Source organism: Coregonus lavaretus (genome assembly GCF_964263955.1).
Source record: "Coregonus lavaretus genome assembly, chromosome: 36".
In the NCBI taxonomy this organism is placed as follows: domain Eukaryota; kingdom Metazoa; phylum Chordata; class Actinopteri; order Salmoniformes; family Salmonidae; genus Coregonus; species Coregonus lavaretus.
The window spans coordinates 2,452,710-2,461,380 of NC_140023.1; the positions used below are offsets into that span (position 1 = coordinate 2,452,710).

The 8,671-nt window shown below is 43.7% G+C and overlaps 1 pseudogene across 1 annotated transcript; it reads right to left on the reverse strand.

Moving 5' to 3' along the window:
• Nucleotides 1–648: 648 nt before the first annotated feature.
• Nucleotides 649–8,351, reverse strand: LOC311110581 (protein Wnt-8b-like; annotated as a pseudogene). Its single transcript, XR_014615909.1, has 7 exons — nt 8,234–8,351; nt 7,371–7,404; nt 4,514–4,652; nt 3,437–3,562; nt 3,051–3,193; nt 1,691–1,831; nt 649–1,562 (listed from the first exon to the last, which is right to left on the reverse strand). The product of XR_014615909.1 is annotated as a protein Wnt-8b-like (transcript).
• Nucleotides 8,352–8,671: the final 320 nt, after the last annotated feature.

The following is an 8,671-nucleotide window of genomic DNA, read 5'->3' on the forward strand; positions in this document are numbered from 1 at the left end:
AAAGGCGTGAAGGAAAGAAGTGTATAATGAAAAGTTTTCTCTTGTTGTTACTTTAGCCCAGAGGGTTATCGGATCCCAAAGTGAACAATACAACAACACTCAGGTTGTGTTGGTAGCCTACCACTGCTGAACATTGGTGATTTATATGTCACACAGGGGGCGGATAAGAAATAATCATGCATTCGATTTCAACACTTCTGAAATTAATTAAACACTTCTGAAATGAATGGATGTGAAACGGGTGATGGGCATGCTCAATAAATTAATATAATAGGGGGGTTGTAGATTATACTTTTTTAATTACAAAAGTTTTATAGAAAATATCAACAATAAACAACAACTATGAATAAAGCAACAACTTGGGATAAACATGTGCAATAAATTAACAATATACAGAACAAAGTGCTTCATTTTATTTACAATTAAATACATCTTCAAGCCATGGCTGGGGGTGGCAGGGGCGGGCTGGAGAGTGGAGGGCAGGGCTGGGAATGGCAGGGGAGGGCTGGTCAGGGCAGGGGAGGGCTGGTCAGTGCTGGGGAGGGCTGGTCAGGGCTGGTCAGTCATCATGACAGGATGGAATGTCTGATAAACTGACCAATCAGAAATGCCGTAACTCATTGGTGGTACTTATGACAATAAATAAGATGTTGTTGAGGTGTGCCGTGGACTGACCATTTAGGAAGAGTTGTTCAAGCTATCAAGTATGAAGGCGATTATTCAGAGCGGCCGTATGTAACATGCTTTAAATGCCCAATGACTTAAAATAATATATATATAATTGGGGGGAAAAAGTAACAAAATATATACTTTTAAATATATGTATACATTTATACCATCAGTACTACACAACTAATAGTTTCCCTTCTTTCTCTATTATGTCTTTTTTTTTACACACATTTTCTCCCCCACTATTAAACATTTGATTGGGATAATAACAATACTAGTCTTATTCAATAAATACATTTTCAATGATGTCTTTAGAATAAAAGCAGAACGCGTGTTGTAGAAACATTTAAGAGGGGCACAGTTTCAGGACACACAGGAAGTCTATGAAGATCAGCTTGTGAGAAGACATGGCGTGTGCCAGTGATGATGATGATGATGATGATGGTGAGGAAGATGTAAGCCGCTCAGTGCTTCTTCCTCAGCCTCAGGTTCTTCCTACGGCTCCCGGCGCTCTCGTTCTTCCCCCTCTGCCCTCCCTTCTTCACGCAGAAGTACTTGGTCACCGTCTTGCGGCACTGCTCGCACTTCACCGCGCAGCACCAGTGGAACTTACAATTGCAACTTGACACCAACTCCGCCTTCCTCTCCTGCACGGCTAAACCGCACTCCCCGCACAGCCTCTTGCAGCTCCGCTTCTCCCACTTGTTTAGGCTCTTGCCCTTCTTCAGGCACTCTCTGACCTCTGTGCCTGGCAGGCCCAGGGTACGGTTCTCCAGGCAAAAGTCTGGGGAGTCCTCTAAGTGGACCAGTTCTTTACGAGAGATGGATCTGAAGGTCTCAGCAATGGCACCTCGACTGGCTGCACTGTTCCCAGCCCCCCGGAGCAGGTCCACCTTGGATGAATGAATGAATGAATAAATAAATAAATGAATGAATGATTGAATGAATTTTATGTGAAGTGTCTTTAGAGTGCCTATAAACAATATTGTTTAATATAAACAATAAACAATATATACTGTACCTTCAGGGCTCGGTGGTACTTCTCCTTCAGATAGTTTCCCACCTCACTGAAATCTGGTAGCTGTAACCAGCAGGTCTGTGTGGTGCAGGACCCAGAGACACCATGGCACTTACACGTCTTCTGCATGGTCCCTTTCACTGCCTGGGAGGGAGAGGAGAGGGAGGGAGTGGAGGGAGGGAGGGAGGGAGGGAGGGAGGGAGGGAGGGAGGGAGAGAGAGAGAGAGGGAGGGAGGGAGGGAGGGAGGGAGGGAGGGAGGGAGGGAGGGAGGGAGAGAGAGAGAGAGAGAGGGAGGGAGGGAGGGAGGGAGGGAGGGAGGGAGGGAGGGAGGGAGGGAGGGAGGGAGGGAGGGAGAGAGAGAGAGAGAGGGAGGGAGGGAGGGAGGGAGGGAGGGAGGGAGGGAGGGAGGGAGGGAGGGAGGGAGGGAGGGAGGGAGGGAGGGAGGGAGGGAGGGAGGGAGGGAGGGAGGGAGGGAGGGAGAGAGACTTTGGTTAAGTTTTATTCTACAGTCTATGATTCACCTGGAAACACGGTAATTACATAATAATAACCTGAAAATTACGTAAATTAAGTAAATACTGTGTAAACTCCAGACAGAACCTATTGTTGCCATATAATTATTATGTAAATACCAGGCAAATACCAGGTGAAACAGGAGTGTCGAAAAATGTATAATTACTCAGACTTCTTTTTAAGACGAGAACGTAGCGCCATACGGATGAGACGTTCATTGTTTGATTTGGTCTCAGGAAATCAGTTGTGTAAGTATGTGTGGCTGAGCATGAAGTTGTTTCAAAGAATCCGTTGTGTAATGTGAAGACCATTGGCTCAAATTAACCCTCTAATACTCTAATTAAGAACTAGCACCAGTGATCCTGAGATTCTGCAACTTAAGTCTTGTCATAATAAAGGACATTCAGTAACTGGTAAATAGGCCCTTCTGGTACAGCGAACACACTGTGGTTATTGGAGGACAAGTGGCACCTCACTTATGGGGATGTGAAAGGGGATGCTTGGGTGGTACGCTTGCTGAATGCTGTAATTCTCACTGAGCAGGTTGAGAAATAAAAAAATGATTCGAAAGGTACTTTACATTGAGCAGTCGATCGGTTGGGGTTCAAGTGGGAAACGTAAATATCTGACCCTCCACCTTGAACTACAAGAGCTCCCCCCTATGGCAATCGCACTGATTCAATCTCAACATGATCTGGGTTTTCAGAACAATCAGAATTCCAAGCTCTAAATCTATCTGGAATAATGATAATATTTCACTATATCATCAAAGTTTTTTTGATTGTATGGTGCTGAGGGATAGCTGACCCCTTCCATCACCAAGGTGTAAAGTAAAAGTAAATACTGTACCTTGCGTCCAGCCTCGTTGTTGTGGAGGTTCATGGCGGCCCGTGCGTCCTGACCCGTCTCCAGCGCGTCAACAAACTGCTTGGAGATGGTCTCACCGAACCCCACGTTGTCACTGCAGCCCCCCCACTGCCAGCCTGTACCCCCTGGGGACACAAGCAGGAGACACCAGTTTGTCTGTATGAGAGGATGGCTCACCATTTGTGACGGAAAAAAAGTGGAAGGGTATTATTTCCGAGGTACTTGAAAAAATACTTGTTGTTTTATTGTTTTGTTGTTTTGCCTACAACCAAATCACTTTACATGAATGCAACACAGTGTGTACATAGCTGTTTCATCTATATGTGTCTTGTAATGATCTGTGTTTGGATTTTTAAATCTTCTCTTACCCCGCTGTCCATTCCTGGTGTCATCACAGCCACAGTTGTCAAAGTCCCCCAGACTGCAGTTCCTCGTCAGAGTGTACATGACCCCTGCTGAGCTGATGGCATGGACAAACGCTGTCTCCCTGTTCGCTGTGGAAAACAAACATATATTATATATTATATTATATTATATTATAGTAGCAATGATTACTGAACTGATGGCAAGGACTCTCTGTTCGCTGTGTGTGAGAGAGACATTTTAAAATGCACTCAGGAATGCCTTCTTCTGAAGAGGTCATTCCTCTCCGCTAACCATTATCTTTAGAGTGGGGCTTCTATTTCAACGCCTCTCACTCCACAGTATCCTTTATCTCCTATCTCTCCTGGTAATTAAGACATTGGCTCTAACTGCCATTTGCGTGCCATATTTTCGCAAGGCCCCTGAGCAGGGTCCCGTCAACGGGTGGCTCAGTAGGATGTTGTGAATTGGATTTGTAGCGTTGTTTTGGCCAGGGCGGCCATGGGGTTGCTGTTGTTTTAGCCAGGGTGACCGTGGAGCTTGCTGTTGATTTGGGTGAGATGACCGTGGCGGCCGTGGGGTTGCTGTTGTTTTGGGCGAGGCGACCATTGCGGCCATTGGGTTGCTGTAACGATCCTTTTGACTGATGAATCTCCTGACTAATCAAACAAATGCCATCTCACGTTCTAGAAAGAGTCCTTCCTCTGTGATCTGGATGGGCCTATCTGTGACTTAAAGCTGGTCTGTTATTAAAGGGCAGATCAAATGATTCCCTAGTCAGCATATACAGTTCCTCACTACTTTTGACCATATAGTGCCTTACATTTCGTCTGGTCAAAAATAGTACACTATATGGAGAATTAGGTGTCATATTTAGCTCTAGTCAAAAGTAGTGCACTATATGGGGAATAGAGTGTCCTCTAGCCTGTGACCCAAACCATGTGTTCCAAACCCAGCAAAATAGGGTGTAATTTGGGCAGCACAACAGAAGAAAAAAAAATCTGAATTAGAATTCAAAGATTTTACAAACTTCCTAATTGGAATTCAAAAATTCCAATGGAGCCTGGTTGATTGGCTCTTACCGCTGCGGAGGCTTCTGTGTGTGGACAGCTGCAGGGCTCTCTCAGGGCAGTTCCATCGGTCCCAGGCAAACTGGTACTTGCACTCCTCGATGCCGCTCTGAGCCCCAGCCGCTACGCTGCTGGAGTAAATCAGGTACGCCTTGAGGAACACAGAGGAGTATATCATCAGGTCACTAAAAACGGAATAGGTTCAATCATGACCATGGGAAGCAACAAATTCTAGGGACATTTAGTTCCATAACCCCAAAAGTCCTAGTGTATAACTGATTTTTTTTTTAACAATACTAATAAAACATTAGCTTCGGTTAGCAAAAGAAATAGACGGTGGGAAAAGTCTTAATACAATATTAATTCAACTTTTTAAACCTGTTTCACGACCCCTGAGTGAGTTGGAATCCCAAGCCCTATTCTTTACAAGTTCACTATGTCCACTTGGCTTGTTCGCCCGGCTCTCTGGTCCTTGTTGAGACTGTGTGAATGATGTGTCTCAAGTGGCATGTGGAGAGACTGAGCCACCACCTCTCTGCTTCTCACTGGGGTCTGGTGGGCTAATGATGACCACCCACCACACCACAGTACTGCACAGGCCAACACTGCCTTTCCTGCCACTATTGCCTCTAGTTTATTCACACACAACACACAGATATATCTAATGCCTCTCCTCCTCTAGTCTAATCTAGATATATCTACCCAGGGACCTCTACTGCCTCTAGTCTATATCTGTCAACCCAGGGACCTCTATTGCCTCTAGTCTATATCTGTCAACCCAAGGACCTCTATTGTCTCTAGTCTAGATCTGTCAACCCAGGGACCTCTATTGCCTCTAGTCTATATCTGTCAACCCAAGGACCTCTACTGCCTCTAGTCTAGTCTAGATCTATCAACCCAGGGACCTCTACTGACTCTAGTCTAGTCTATATCTGTCAACCCAGGGACCTCTACTACCTCTAGTCTAAATCTGTCAACCCAGGGACCTCTACTGCCTCTAGTCTATATCTATCAACCCAGGGACCTCTAATGTCTCTAGTCTAGTCTGGATCTATCAACCCAGGGACCTCTACTTCCTCTAGTCTAGATCTGTCAACCCAGGGACCTCTACTGCCTCTAGTCTATATATATCAACCCAGGGACCTCTACTGTCTCTAGTCTAGTATAGATCTATCAACCCAGGGACCTCTACTGCCTCTAGTCTATATCTGTCAACCCAGGGACCTCTACTGCCTCTAGTCTATATCTATCAACCCAGGGACCTCTACTGTCTCTAGTCTAGTCTATATCTGTCAACTCAGGGACCTCTACTACCTCTAGACTAGATCTATCAACCCAGGGACCTCTACTGTCCCTGGGTTGATAGATCCAGCCTGGTCTCATAGACTAGACGTAACATAGTAGCTCAGTTGGTAGAGAAGGGCGTTTGCAACGCCAGGGTTGTGGGTTCGATTCCCACAGGGGGCCAGTTTGAAAAAATATATATATATAATGTACGCACTCACTAACTATAAGTCACTCTGGATAAGAGCGTCTGCTAAATGACAAAAAATATATATTTTAAAAATAGTAAATGTAAATCTGGGACACTCAAATTAGTATGATATGTTACGTTTGGTTTGGTTACATAAGACATATTACATTTACATTTTAGCAGACGCTCTTATCCAGAGCGACTTACAGTTAGTGAGTGCATACATCATTTTTTAAATGTTTTATACTGGCCCCCCATGGGAATCGAACCCACAACCCTGGCGTTGCAAACGCCATGGTCTACCAACTGAGCTAAATCCCTGCCAGCCATTCCCTCCCCTACCCTGGGCCAATTGTGCGCCGCCCCATGGGTCTCCCGGTCGCGGCTGGCTACGACAGAGCCTGGATTCGGACCAGGATCTCTAGTGGCACAGCTAGCCCTGTGATGCAGTGCCTTAGACCACTGCGCCACTCGGGAGACAGATGGTTACTTAAGGAAAAAACGAAAGGTTGGTCGGGCATATAATGCAAACATCTAGCAACCCAAAGGTTGCGAATGTCATCACGGACAACTTTAGTATTTTAGGTAATTAACAACTTTTCAACTACTTACTAGTTTTTAGCTACATTGCAACTACTTAGCATGTTAGCTAACCCTTCCCCTAACCCTAACCCTAACCTTAACCCTTTTAGCTAACCCTTCCCCTAACCCTAACCCTTTAACCTAACTCCTAAACTTAACCCTAACCTTAACCCTAACCCTAACCCCTAGCCTAGCTAACGTTAGCCAGCTTGCTAATGTTAGCCACGTAGCCACCTAGCTTGAACTTGTAACATATCATAGGTTTTGCAAATTCGTAACATATTGTACGCTTTGGAAATTCGTAACATATATAATATGAATTGTATACAGATTGTATACAAATGAACACATACCATACAAAACATAACATATCATACTAAATGAGCATCTCGGATTTACGTACAGAATAATAAGAATTGTTCTGAGACCAGGTTGCCTCTATACACACTGAACAAATAACTCTCCATGCCTATACTATCTCAACCCATGGACATTCAAAGCTTCTCAGCCTTAATAGCGTCAAGAGCCGTAGATAGGAACCTAAAAGGCCACCATAACACTGCTAAGGCCTACCCTTGCTGTTGTTACAACAAATCAATGATGAAAGGACATTTTTATATTTATAAGTAACCATGACCATCTCAATGTGGAGAAATGCAGTCTATTTAGAAACAGAGGGAGAAAGATAGTAACATATGCAGACAGCAATAAGAGATCCTTACAGGGGGGGTCTTTGCTCTCTTTTTTTGGGGATGGGGAAGAAGGGAAAGGAAAGAGGGATCTGGCCAGAAGATTAAAAGAATGTTGGCTTACCTTAGGTCCAGTCATCAGGAAATTATTCACTGACCTGGAAGAGGAGACAGCTTATTAACTCTGGGAATTAAGAGTTGTCTTTCAGCAAAGGCAGGAATTCCACAGCGCCTTCACTTAACATCTCTCATTAGTTATCTTTAATAACATTTAATAACATAGTACTGAAGCATTTATTAGCATACTCTCAGAAATTAAGTGTCCTTCAGTAAGGGCAGGAATTTCTTTGCTCCCTCATTAGATAGCTATCTTTAATAAAAATGTAATAACATGGTACTAAACAATCATCAATCTAAATCATTGTCTCCCAAATGAATGAAACCCCCTCCTGCTGGTCAATAACCATGGCGGTAAAGTGACATTTCTTGGAGATGTTATATTCAAAATACCTCAAATAAAGATATGTTAAAGATACATAAGTTTGAATTAATATTGCCAAAATGAATTGTTACTCATCCATGCTCTCATACACAAAAACTCAAAAAAATAGAGTGGGATGAAAGTATATTCATAAGTAATAAATATGTAATATACAAGAATTACAGGAAAATATCAAGTTACAATAATTTAATAATTGTCCATTCCTACATTCTCATAAAGGAAAATCAAGAAGCCTAACTGTTTCCCAGTCCTACACCAAATGCTGTCGTTTTGGTAAACACTTTTGGAAGGTAAAAAAAACTAAACAGAAACTCACTTTTTAATTGGATCAGTAAATAGAAAAACATTGCACCATATACATCATGGAATTATTTATCTATTCCAATAGGCCTATGTACCAATATTTCATTAACGACCTTCCTATCACATACGTTGTATTAAATCAATGAGGCAATCACAAAGAATCCAAAATAGTTGAAGCTCACCAGCTGCAGCAAGACGTTGTCATGTGAGACATCAAAATGAAGATACAGTAACAGACCTCCAAATGCATGAACATCCTGACAGAAGAGACGAGAGAGAATAGAGAGATGGCATGCACATTCAGCAGCTCTCTAAAGGAGCATAGAGGATATAGCGAGAGGCTACCAACCCTACATACATACACAACTCCACTGGCTGTATATGCCAAGGTTCTCATGCGGGACACTCGAGGGGGGCTCTGAAATGGACCCACTCTCATCCCAACAAGAGATTATCTACTTAATTAAAGATGTTCCCCTTCTTACTCCCTCGACCAATCAGAAGGAGCACACCGAGGAGAGACTGAAATGATCAAAAGGGCACCCTGGGCCTCGCGCGGACAAATAGCAGCCCGAAATCTCTCTCTCAGTGCGCGGCCTTCTGAAGGATTCAGGATAAAG